A 12067-nucleotide genomic window follows, 5' to 3' on the forward strand; every position below is an offset into this window, starting at 1 on the left:
AAGCTGTATGTGCGACTTTGAAAATACTATATTTGACATCCAGAATAGTTTGATTATAAAATGGAATAATGGAAATGAGCGCCTCTCAGTTTGGACTACCTGTTTTCAGTTTTCAATAGCCTCGTATCTTTAATGGCTATCACATTGAGCAAAGCAGGCTTAGAGAATGAAGTCATAACTTTTCCAATTGCATTGATTTTTATTGTCTATGCATTTTTATGTGTGTGGGTATGTCACAGAATGTACTAGAGGTCAGAGTGCAACTTATGGGCATCACCTTACTCCTCCTACCATGTGGGACCTGAGGACTGATCTCAGCTTGTCAGAATTGGTAGCACTTGTTTTATGTTCTGAGTTGTATCTCCATCCTAAAGTCCTAACTTTTTATTCTGGCATTAATTTACCTTCTATAATAGTTGAATGGTTAGAAAATACTTCTTTCAACTTCCATGGCAAGTTTTATAAAATACTCATTTGTAATCTTCCAATTCTGTGATGTATTATTGTCTCTAGAGGTATGTATTGAAACTGTTTCCCCCGTTGGATTGCCAGCCTTCTGGAGGAAGAAACCTTTCTCATTTGACAAGCTAAGCACTGGAAGCTGACTTGCTTCACATTTCCAAGTCTGAGTGATGAGTTTCTAATCTGGGCAAGGTCATACTTCAGTGACAGAGACCCAAGGCCAAGTGGACTAGGGAATGACAAGATAAAAAAAGGTAGGAAATCTGATGCCAGGAGGTCTTGCACAAACTAGGTTTTATTAAGCTTACTAAGAAGTACAGCATCTTATATATGGTTTTAAGGGAGATGAGACACACTTAGCAGAAAGCTATCATACAATAGGCTGAAGTCAGCAGGAAGCTTACCAAACAGTGTTGCACAAAGGGAACACAGGCTATCTAAAGTGTATCACAAAGACCTTGGGGCTGATAACCACAGCCTTTTTCTAGGTGAGGTCCTCTAAGACCATGTCTCCGGGTTATTACTGGCTCCACCAAGCATATTCATGGTTTTAGACAAGGAACTATCTTCCTTATCCACAATCAGTGCCCAAAGAAAGAACTCCCAAGACTCTGGCTCCAAACCATTACTTGCTCTGCCAAGCATGTTCCTAGTTTTAGTTCCTCCTCAGGCCTGAGGAAAACCTTGGATCAGCTTGGTTTCAACAAACTTCTAAAATATGTTTGTTTCTTACTGACTTATATTCAGAAGCAAACTAACCCATCACAAACATAAATATAAACTATTGGGTTGGAATGATGGCTCAGTGCTTAAGATGTAGCCTACTAAAGAAAACACTGTACATATTACTTAGAAGAGGAATTTGTCTCAACTGAGGAATATCGAATGGTAGAGAAACACCTAAAGAAGTGTTCAACATCAGGGAAATGCAAATCAAAACAACCCTGAGATTCCATCTCACACCAGTCAGAATGGCTAAGTTCAAAAACTCAGGTGACAGCAGATGCTGGCGAGGATGTGGAGAAAAAGGAACACTCCTCCATTGCTGGTGGGATTGCAAGCTTGTACAACCACTCTGGAAATCAGTCTGGCGGTTCCTCAGAAAATTGGACATAGTACCTGAGGACCCAGCTATACCACTCCTGGGCATATACCCAAAAGATTCTCCAAGATATAACAAGGATACATGCTCCACTATGTTCATAGCAGCCTTATTTATAATAGCCAGAGGCTGGAAAGAAACCAGATGTCCTTCAACAGAGGAATGGATACAGAAAATATGATATGTTTACACAATGGAGTACTACTCAGCTATTAAAAACACTGAATTCATGAATTCATTCTTAGGCAAATGGATAGAACTAGAAAATATCATCCTGAGTGAGGTACCCAATCACAAAAGAACTCACATGNTATGCACTCACTAATAAGTGGATATTAACCCAGAAACTTAGAATACCCAAGATAAAATTTGAAAAACACATGTAACTCAAGAAGAAGAAATACCAAGGTGTGGATACTTTGTCCCTTCTTAGAATGGGGAACAAAATATCCATGTAAGGAGTTATAGAGACAAAGCTTGGAGATGAGACAGAAGGAAGGACCATGCAGAGACTGCCCCATTAGGGGATCCATACCATAATCAACCTCTGAACGCAGACATAATTCCATATGCCAGCAAGATTTTGCCAACAGGACCATAATATAACCGACTCTAGTGAGGTTATGCCAGAGCCTGGCAAATACAGAAGTGGAGGCTCACAGTCATCTATTAGATGGAACACATGGCCCCCAATGGAGGAGCTAGAGAAAGTACTCAAGGAGCTGAAGGGGTCTGTAACCCTATAGGAGGAACAGCAATATGAACTAACCAATACCCCCTGAGCTCATGTCTCTAGCTGCATATGTAGCAGAAGATGGCCTAATCAGCCATCATTGGGAAGAAAGGCCCTGGATCTTATATGCCCCAATACAGGGAAATACCAGGACCAGGAAGCAGGAGTGGGTGGGTTGGAGAGCAGGGTTGGGGGGGGGTATAAGGGACTTTGAGGATAGCATTTGAATTGTAAATGAAGAAAATATCTAATAAAATTGTTAAAAATTAAAAAAGAACATACATGGTATGTACTCACTGATAAGTAGATATTAGCCCAAAAGCTCTGAATACCCAAGATACAATTCACAGACCACATGAAGCTCAAGAAGAAGGAAAACTAAAGTGTGGATGTTTCAGTCCTTCTTAGAAGGGGGAACAAAATACTCATGGGAGCAAATATGGAGACAAAGTGTGGAGCAGAGACTGAAGAAAAGGGCATCCAAAGATTGCCTCATCTGGGGATTTATCCCATATACAGTCACCTTTTTGTGAATACCAAGAAATGCTTACTGAAAGGAGCCTGAGAGGCCCTGCCAGAGTCTTACAAACACAAGTGGATGCTTGCAGTCAACCATTGGACTGCGTGTGGGGTCCCTGATGGAGGAGTTAGAGAAAGGACTGAAGGAGCTGAAAGGGTTTGCAACCCCATAGGTAGAATATCAATATCAACCAACTAGACCCCACAGAGCTCCCAGGGTCTAAGCCGCCAACCAAGGAGTACACATGGATCCAGCTGCATACGAAGCAGAGGATGGCCTTGTCAGGCATCAATGGGAGGAGAGGTGTTTGGTCCTAGGAAGGCTCGATAGATACTCCAGTGTAAGAGAATCTAGGGCAGGGAGGTGTGAGTGGGTGCATCAGTAGAAGAACACCCTCATAGAAGCAGGGGATGGAATAGGGCATTCCCGGGAGGGGGAAACAGGCAAAGGGGATAACATTTGAAATGTAAATAAAGAAAATATCTAAAAATAATAATAATAATAATAATAATAATAATAATAATAATAATAATAATAATAAAAGAAACCCTGACTAAGACAAATTGGTACCAGGATAATGGGTTATTCCTGTGACAACCTGACCAGGTTTTGGGGGGGGAGGACCATGGAAGGACTTTGGAACTTTGAGATAGAAGAGCCATTGGGATGTTAAGAGCTCTGTGGGATTTTCTGTAGGAGCTTGGAAGATAATGTTGAGAACAGTGCAGAAGATGAAGTCACAGCTTGTGAAATTTCAGAGGGAAGATTAAAGACTCTTATCAGGGCCTTTGCTGTTTTGATTGTGAGGATTCTGTGGTTTTGGTTAGCTGGAGCTTAAAAATCAGTTGTGATTAACAAGTTTCCAGAACTACTAACTACTAACTACTAACTACTATCACAAAACCTTTGCATTACTAGGACTATTGATGCTGGTTAGCTGGAGCTAAGAAATTAGTGGTGATTAAGTAGAGACCAGCATCACTGAGGTGACATCTTCTGGTAAGTGTTTTCTGAGAGCACAACGAAGCTATGTTCCATAGATAGCCAGGGTTGTACCTCTTGCTGCAGCAGGACTTGGTAATATGTATGAGTCACCCAGGTAGTACTGGTTTGGGGGGCATGAAGGTCATGAAGAGCAGCTGAAGCTTGGCATTGTGAGAGGCCTCAGGAGGCCATTGGTGAAGGTCTCAGTTGCAACTGATGACCCAAGACTTGAAGGGGTCATACAAAGGAGTTGAGGCTTTGCACCATGAAGAGAGCCTATGAGAGGATATTGGTGAAGCCTAGTTACAGGGGAAGACAGCAGTGTTTTGGAGATGCCAGTACCATGAATGACCACCAAGAACAGCAGCAGCTGTGGAGTACAGGCATCTGGAGCCTAGAAGACAAGCTGTGTGCTACAAAGGACAGGGCTGGAGAAGTGACCCAAGCCCTTGGAGGAGCCCAGAAGATTGTGAGTTGGATTCCAGACCTTGGACAATTGGAGTTTAATTTTGCTTTTGATTGTGACTGTGCCCTGATATTTTTCCCTCTTGAACAAAGAAAGTATTTTAGTGGAGCCCACAGTTAAGAGACTTTTAATTTATAAAAAGACTTTGAATTTAAAATTGGATTGAAAAATTTAAAGGGATTGAAATTTTAAGAGTTTGCAAAGACTGTGGGACTTTTAAAGTTATTTAGATCTTGGAGATGAATAAGAAAGTAAGGGTTGAGGCTTAATAGTGATGTGTTTGTGTGTCAAGTTTACAAGGGGTCAATTGTACTGGCTGGTTTTGTGTCAACTTGACACAAACTGGAGTTATCACAGAGAAAGGAGCGTCAGGTGAGGAAATGCCTCCATGAGATCCAGCTGTAAGGCATTTTCTCAATTAGTGATCAAGGGGGGAGGGTTACTTGTGGGTGGGACCATCCCTGGGCTGGTAGTCTTGCATTCTGTAAGAAAGCAAGCTGAGCAAGCCAGAGCAAGCAAGCCAGAAAGTAACATCCTTCCATGGCCTCTGCATCAGCTCCTGCTTCCTGATTTGCTTGAGTTCCAGTCCTGACTTCCTTTGGTGATCAATAGAAATGTGGATGTGTAAGCTGAATAAACCCTTTCCTCCTCAACTTGCTTCTTGGTCCTGATGTTTGTGCAGGAATAGAAACCCTGACTAAGACAGCATCTAAAGCATCCTCAAACCTTACTAGGAAGACAGGCAAGCCACTAAGAGTTAGGGAACAATGAGATTTTAAAAGCAATAATATGGCACATAAGGAGCCTTCACTTACACACCCAGACGACAAAGCAGCTGAAATAACTGCAAGCACCCGATGAGGGGTACCAAGCACTTAGTTAGTAACTGGCGGGTATAATACAGAACAAACTATTTGAGTTAGTAAAAGTTTCTACCAAGATAAAACTAAACCATGAAGACGTGTGGATGTGTTCAGCTTTAAGTAATATGTTAAAGGGAGGGGGAAAACATGTGACAAGAATTAGAGAAACTTTATTTTTCTTTTTGGATGACTTCCATAAAAGCTTATACAACATTTAAATCAATCTAATGAACAACTGCTATAATTTCTATCTAGCACATCCCTCCACATCCCATATGGTAGTGGGTTAGTATCCAGCTCATGGTGCTGCCAGGAGATGGGGCCAAGTGACTGGAAACATGTCTGTGAAGGAAATATTGGGATTCTCTCCACCTCTGCTCTCCTGTGTATCATTCTGCTTCTCAGCTGCCACACAGGGAGTAGTTTTCTCTGCCCGTGATCCCCAGCCACCTTGTTACAGACTTGGAACTTAAGCACCTACCAAAACAAATGCTTTTTCCTTTCAAGTTGGTTATCTCCAGTATTTTATTGTAGTAACAGGAAGCAGACTGGCACAACAGTTCTGCCTTTTCTTTTCAGACCAGCTTTTGTTTCTTCCCTAAACTTGCTAAACTTGCTCTACTGTTTTGTCACCTCATCAGCATTATTGATGAACATTCAAGGTTTGCACAGAGCCATGTACTTAGTAGGAGCATAACTGAGCAGGCAGTACATTTGGTCACCACACCTGCTATTGTTGCCTCTTGTTTAGCTGTACTGTATTTGTATTATAGTGTCTTGGGGAGTCTTTACCTTACCTTGGGTTTTTGTTCCTGTACTCTTCATACCTGTATTTTAACCATCTCAGAACCCATTAGAGATACTGTCCTTAAACCATCTTCGCCCATCATAGAACATACTTTCAGCATCTTACTCTTTTATATCTGTCTCTTCTTGTCACCACTTTGGTGTCTCCTTATTTCCTAGATTCCCTAGAATACAAGGCAACCACTTTCAATTGAGAAAATGCAGCTATATGCTGCTTTTTATAGCATTCTTCCTTTTCCATTTTTTACTTTTTAGAAAAAGTTCATTTTTGTCATGTAATTGACTCATGGAAAAAAGGTTAATCTCAATGATCAAGGGGTGTTAATTTGTGGGTTAAAATGTGTTAAATAGTTGATATGAAGTCTGTTTAAGTCAATTAGAGTATATAATGAAGATGTTGCCAGGGTGTTAGGGAACCTTTTGGAGTTAGTTTGGAATTCACCAGTGCATGTTGACTGCAGCACCTGGTTTAAAATGCAAGTGCATGTGAATAGGTGTGTGCATGTAGAAGATGTTTGACTTTATTAATGTGATTATCTTTTATTATGGGAAATGAAACACACCATTTGTTTCATCATTAGTAAGATGGACATGTGATTAGTAGCATAGTTGCCTCCCTTACTGATAAGCTCCTGGAAAATAAACTGTATCTGCACTGTGTAACCAAGGAAGCATTACTAGCTTTTTGTTTGTTTGCTTCTTTGTCCTTAAAAAAATTTCAGCAGCATCAATAAACATTGAATGGAGAAAGGCATGAAGATTTAAATAAATGGTTTCTTCTGTAAAACTGCCCACAATGATGTTACGAGACATTGTTGTATTGGTTAATACCATCAAAATTTCAAAACAGTTCTTATTATGCTGACCTTAATGTTATGATGCATAAATTTCAGTAGTTGAATTCAAGTTGACCCAAGAATACAGCATTGCATCTTTCACAGTTCAGATCCACAAAGGAATGAGTTAAACCCCTCATATTTTGAACTATGTTCTTCCCCTCAGCATGTGGCTTGCTATGGTACTATTTGTTACTGCTTACACCAGTTTACTAGCGATAAACATATTTAGCATTGCAGCTTCAACTCGCAACCCTCCAGTTTAATCATTAGAGATGAATGAAAAGCAGGTCTCCTTTGCTAATGGGCTCTCAGCACTGATGGAGTCAGTGCCAGGATGATGGGAGCACACAGCTGAAATAGACCAGATAGCTCCTTTCTGATGAATTTCCAGAAAATATCATATTTTTAAAGATATGGTGAGCAATTTATACTATTACTTTTTAATCTGTGGAGAAGCACTATGAGTACAGTATTTTGTAGCTCATTAGCAATTTCTTTAATGAGTTTTTTTTTTTGGTGTGATAGATAGTTAAAGTAACAGACAAATGACAGATTGTTTGCCTTTAATGATTTCCCTGTTTCAAGCCCATTACAAAGCAATTAGAAATCTGACAGCATTTTCACTCTGCATTACTGATCATCTAAAGTGATGAGGAATGAGAGGTGATGAATATTAATTGTATATTTTCATATGATTATCATAAATTATTACCTTGTCTGATGTGCTGCAGGTGAAGTGGGAACGTTAGAGAAAGTCAGTCAGATATATTAATTTGAAAGACTGGATGTTTTTTTTAATCTGTGTCTGTAGTGAGAATCCTGGTCTGCAGTGTTACTCTTCATTTCCCTGTGAATATTAAACTAAGTGTTTTTTTTTATTTTCTCTGTTTGTGTGGAGAAATTTAAATATACTTTCTTACTTGAATATGAGAAAAGTGAAGACATATTCCATAGTGCAGCACACATGTGTGTATTTAAGCTAACATTAAATTTCGGAAGGGAGCCATGAATGACTTTTGACTGTATGTATATACATATATATGATATTAACACATATCACATGTACAGATGAAGAAACACCTAGGAACTTGTCCTGTCTTAGTCTTAAAGCTAGGTGATCCTGCCTAAGAAAAGGCACCAGATCAAGGTGTACTGAGGAATAGTGTTAGAGTTTTCTGTATTTTCTAGATAAAGTTTGGCATTGCCCCGCAGTCCCTCACTTTCAGCAGGGAGCTAACTGTCCTCCAGATGCAGATATAATTTGTTATTTAAGCTGGCCTTAAACTTGGAGCAAATTTTGCCTCAGGAAAGAGAACGAGTGCTTCTCGAGAGGCAAAAAGCTTAAGAAATTATCTTAAACAACTCATCATGGGTTTGCAGCAGTTTTACCCACAGCAAAGGTATGACTTGTGAACTGGGAAGTGATAAACAAAACTGCTTTCTAGCGTGCAAAAAGGCCACATCTGCACTCAGGGTTGTCTTTCTAGCCTATGTATTTTGCTTTGTGGAGTGCAAAAAATATGTTATTTTGGGTGTACATTTATGGAAAAGACATTAATCTATATAATGAACACACATTAATAAAATAACATTTTGATATGATGCTTAGAAACTATTCTCTTTATTTTATATGTAATTTTATGAATTCTCATTTATAAAAACTGAAAGCAAAACTCTGAGATATTTACAAATGAACATTTTTTTTTGCTCTAAGAAATTGAGAGTTCTCTGTAGCTCATTAAATTTTTTTGAAATTTTAACATTAATTTTATGTGTATGAGTTTACCTGAATGTATGTTTGTTCACCACATGCATGCAGTGCCATGAAGGACTGAAGAAAGCATTGTGTGTACTGAAACTGGAGTTACATTGTTGTGGGCCACTAAGTGTGTGCTGGGAATTGAACCTTGGTGCTCTAGAAGAGCAGCCAGCAATCTTAATCTCTGAGCTATATTCCTAGCCCCTTGTGTTTAACTCTTTATGCTTGGTAACTTCCCAACATTTTGTACTGTAGCAATCACCTCATCTTCAGAATCAGTCCAACTAATAGACCTTAAAGAATCAGTGGAGTGGTTTCCAGGAGCCTCATTTCTTTCTGCCGATATCCATTATCCAAGTCCGAATGCAAACTTTATATCTTCTAAATTAGAAACAGTTGTCATTTGTTTCTCTTATACCTCTAAGATTTGACTGTATTAACATTTTGGAGTGTTGCTGTTTGTTTGTTTTATTCTATAATGAAATACCTTGAGACTGGATTAACTTCATAAAGACGTTTCATTTTCCTCACAGTGCTAGATTGAGGACATCACACCAGTGCCACTTTCACAGTGGCTCTGTTAAAGGCCTCACAGCAAGACTCCACAGTGCTAGTGTGTGTGACAAAACCAAAGGGCATCACAAGGAAGGGCTCCAGAGATTAATGCAGGAACCAATCCAGGGTTTTATAACAACTGGTTTTCAGTAGACCTAACTGAGAGGTCTCCTAAAAAATATCTCAATTCTTTCTGAGCAGATGCCCACAGTGACCTAACTCCAGTTTCCACATATTAATGTCATCTTCACCCACACAGCAACAAGGCCTTCCTAAAGACCAAGCTTTTCATACATGGATCCATGAGGGACAAACCCCATCCAAGCCATCGGAAACACTGACTAATATGGATGTGTAGCTTTGGGCCAATGTTTGACTTCTATTTGAAGAACTGGATTGAAAACTATTTATCTAACTGACAGAGAACATACCCATACTACATTCAAAGCAACTCAAGCTGTCCAACTATGGCATGGTTAGAAATCCAACACCAAGGAAATAAACACTTTTCAATGGCAGCTCATGTGTAACTACATCTTCTCTGATGCCAAAGAAACCCTTGGGTATATTCTACCACTTCTACAACTTCTTGAATGGTGGGTGCAAGGGTAGACACAAGTATAAATAACCAGGGGCTAGGGGTTATAATTATCAGACACTCCACATATGCCTTCTTGTTTAATCCTTCATCCTGTTGGATAAATAAGCAGATGCTTTTAGCATCCTCACAAAGCAGATGAGATGAAAAGGAACAGAGATAACATCAAACCTGAGGCACTGGACCCTAAACTTCTTATAGAGCCTCTGTGACTTGAGATATATATAGAGAGTGGTTCCAGAATTCTATTTTCAGCAGCCGCTCCATCTGCATGCTTGAGATCGATAGAAAAATGAATCCATGACCTAAAAGTAATATTAGAACTTTAGAACTTCTTGACCCAGTTGCAGACAGTTTTGTACATGGGACACGCTGCATGTCTTCAAAATCTGGGGGACCATTTTCTTTAGTTGTATTTTCTCAAGCTGTTTAATAAAATAGTGATTATAGTCTTGACTTAGTAATAGAAATATATTTACTTTATTGGTGTTATTGTTCCATCGCTTTAGTTATGAAACTCTTTTATGATATGGGTGTCTTCTCTAACCATTTTGAAATGTCCCAAGTTAAAAGAAAAAGAATTATATGGTTGTTTTTGTTTGTTTATTGTTGTTGATAGAATGAAGGTGAGTGAGGCTGGGCTGGTTACTGGTCCTACTGCCTCCTTTGTATAAATGCTGTCTGAAGATCACTTCTTTCTGACCTGGGAACTTCTATGATTGATTATTTTTCTGCTATTTCAAAAGACAGTTGAGATCAGATAGCAATTTAATAGTCAAACATATTCATATTCTTTATTTTAAGTGGTATCATAGTTAGGGTTTCTATTGCTGTGAAGAGATACCAGAACCATGGCATCTCTTATAAAGGAAAATGTTCAATTAGGGCTGGCATACAGTTCAAAAGTTTAGTCCATTGTCATCATGGTGGAAAGCATGGCAGCATGCAGGCAGACTTAGTGCTGGAATAAGAGCAGAGAGTTCTACACCCAGATCCCCAAGCATCAGAAAGAGACAATAAACCACTAGGTCTTTCTTGAAGTTTTGAAATCTAAAGCCCAAACCCAAGTGACACACTTCCTCCAACAAGGCCACACTTCCAGTAATGTCACTCCCTGTAACATTATTGTGGTCATTTTCATTCTGACCGCCACATATTCAGAGAATTCATAGAAACAATTGTGTCCATGCATTTTCAGTAGGAACTTTGGTTGAACGTGATACCTCATCATTCAAGATTAAGCCTGATTGATTGACACAGTCCCCATGTTCTTCTTTCTACCATAATCATCTTCTTAATGCCCTGGTATGTGCTCATGTGCACTCAAATCCTTGACCTCTGGCTACAGAAATGTGTCCCCCTCTCCCTATTGACAGTATTTGCCTTCTATAAACAAATAACAATTATTTTTAGCACTCATTAAATTCCTAGTTTGTTTTTAAGTCTTGTATTTATTTTCTAAGAAGTTTCTTTTTCTTTTTAAAAATTACTTAGTGCATGTAGTGTATCTGCCTAAGTTTATGTGTACCACATGTGTGCAGGTGTCCATGGAAACTAGAGGGTATTGGATCCTCTGGAGCTGAGTTGCCTTGTGGTGGGGAGCAATGATGTGAGTGCTGGGTAGCAATCTGGGTCCTCTGCATGAGCAATAGGTGCTCTTAGTTACAGAGCCATTTCCTCATCCCCACACCCCACCAACTTATTCTAAACACCATTGTATCACCTCATAAAGCTATAAAGGTCGCTTGTTTTCAAATGCTCACCTCACCCTCTCAAAATTTCTACCTAATTGAATATAGGTACAATTTACCAGTATAGTTACACTGAATCAAGAAATCTTTTATGACCCTAAGGGAGAAGAAATGTCAATCGTTTGGAGAGAGTATTATGAAAGTTTAGTTCTGTTTTTATTTATTTAATTTTTCTGAGAAAATTAGTCTTTTTATTATAAGGGCAATAGATAGCAAGTATTTGTTTCTTATTGTGTTTCAGTTTTGTTTTTGATGTTTTCCTGTAAAATGTTGTTTATTTATTTTGTTATCTATTTATGAAGGCATTAGAGAATAAACATAACTTCATGCATATTAGGCAGGTGGTCTACCACTGAGCTATAGCCTAAGTCCCAGTTTCTGAGAATTATGTCCTAGTAACAACTGTGTAGCTTACTCCAAATTTATAAAGTGATTCTTTCATGTTGCCTAGCATTTTAATGATTGTATTTTGCACATTTAAATAGTTCACATATTTGAATAGATATTCTGGTGTAAAGCCCAATGCATGCTTACTTTCCTGCATTTAGAAGGCTCAAATGATTTTTTTCCCCCAAAGGATTCTCTCTCTCTCTCTCTCTCTCTCTCTCTCTCTCTCTCTCTCTCTCTC

The sequence above is a fragment of the Mus pahari genome, chromosome 3 (assembly GCF_900095145.1).
Source record: "Mus pahari chromosome 3, PAHARI_EIJ_v1.1, whole genome shotgun sequence".
Classification (NCBI taxonomy): domain Eukaryota; kingdom Metazoa; phylum Chordata; class Mammalia; order Rodentia; family Muridae; genus Mus; species Mus pahari.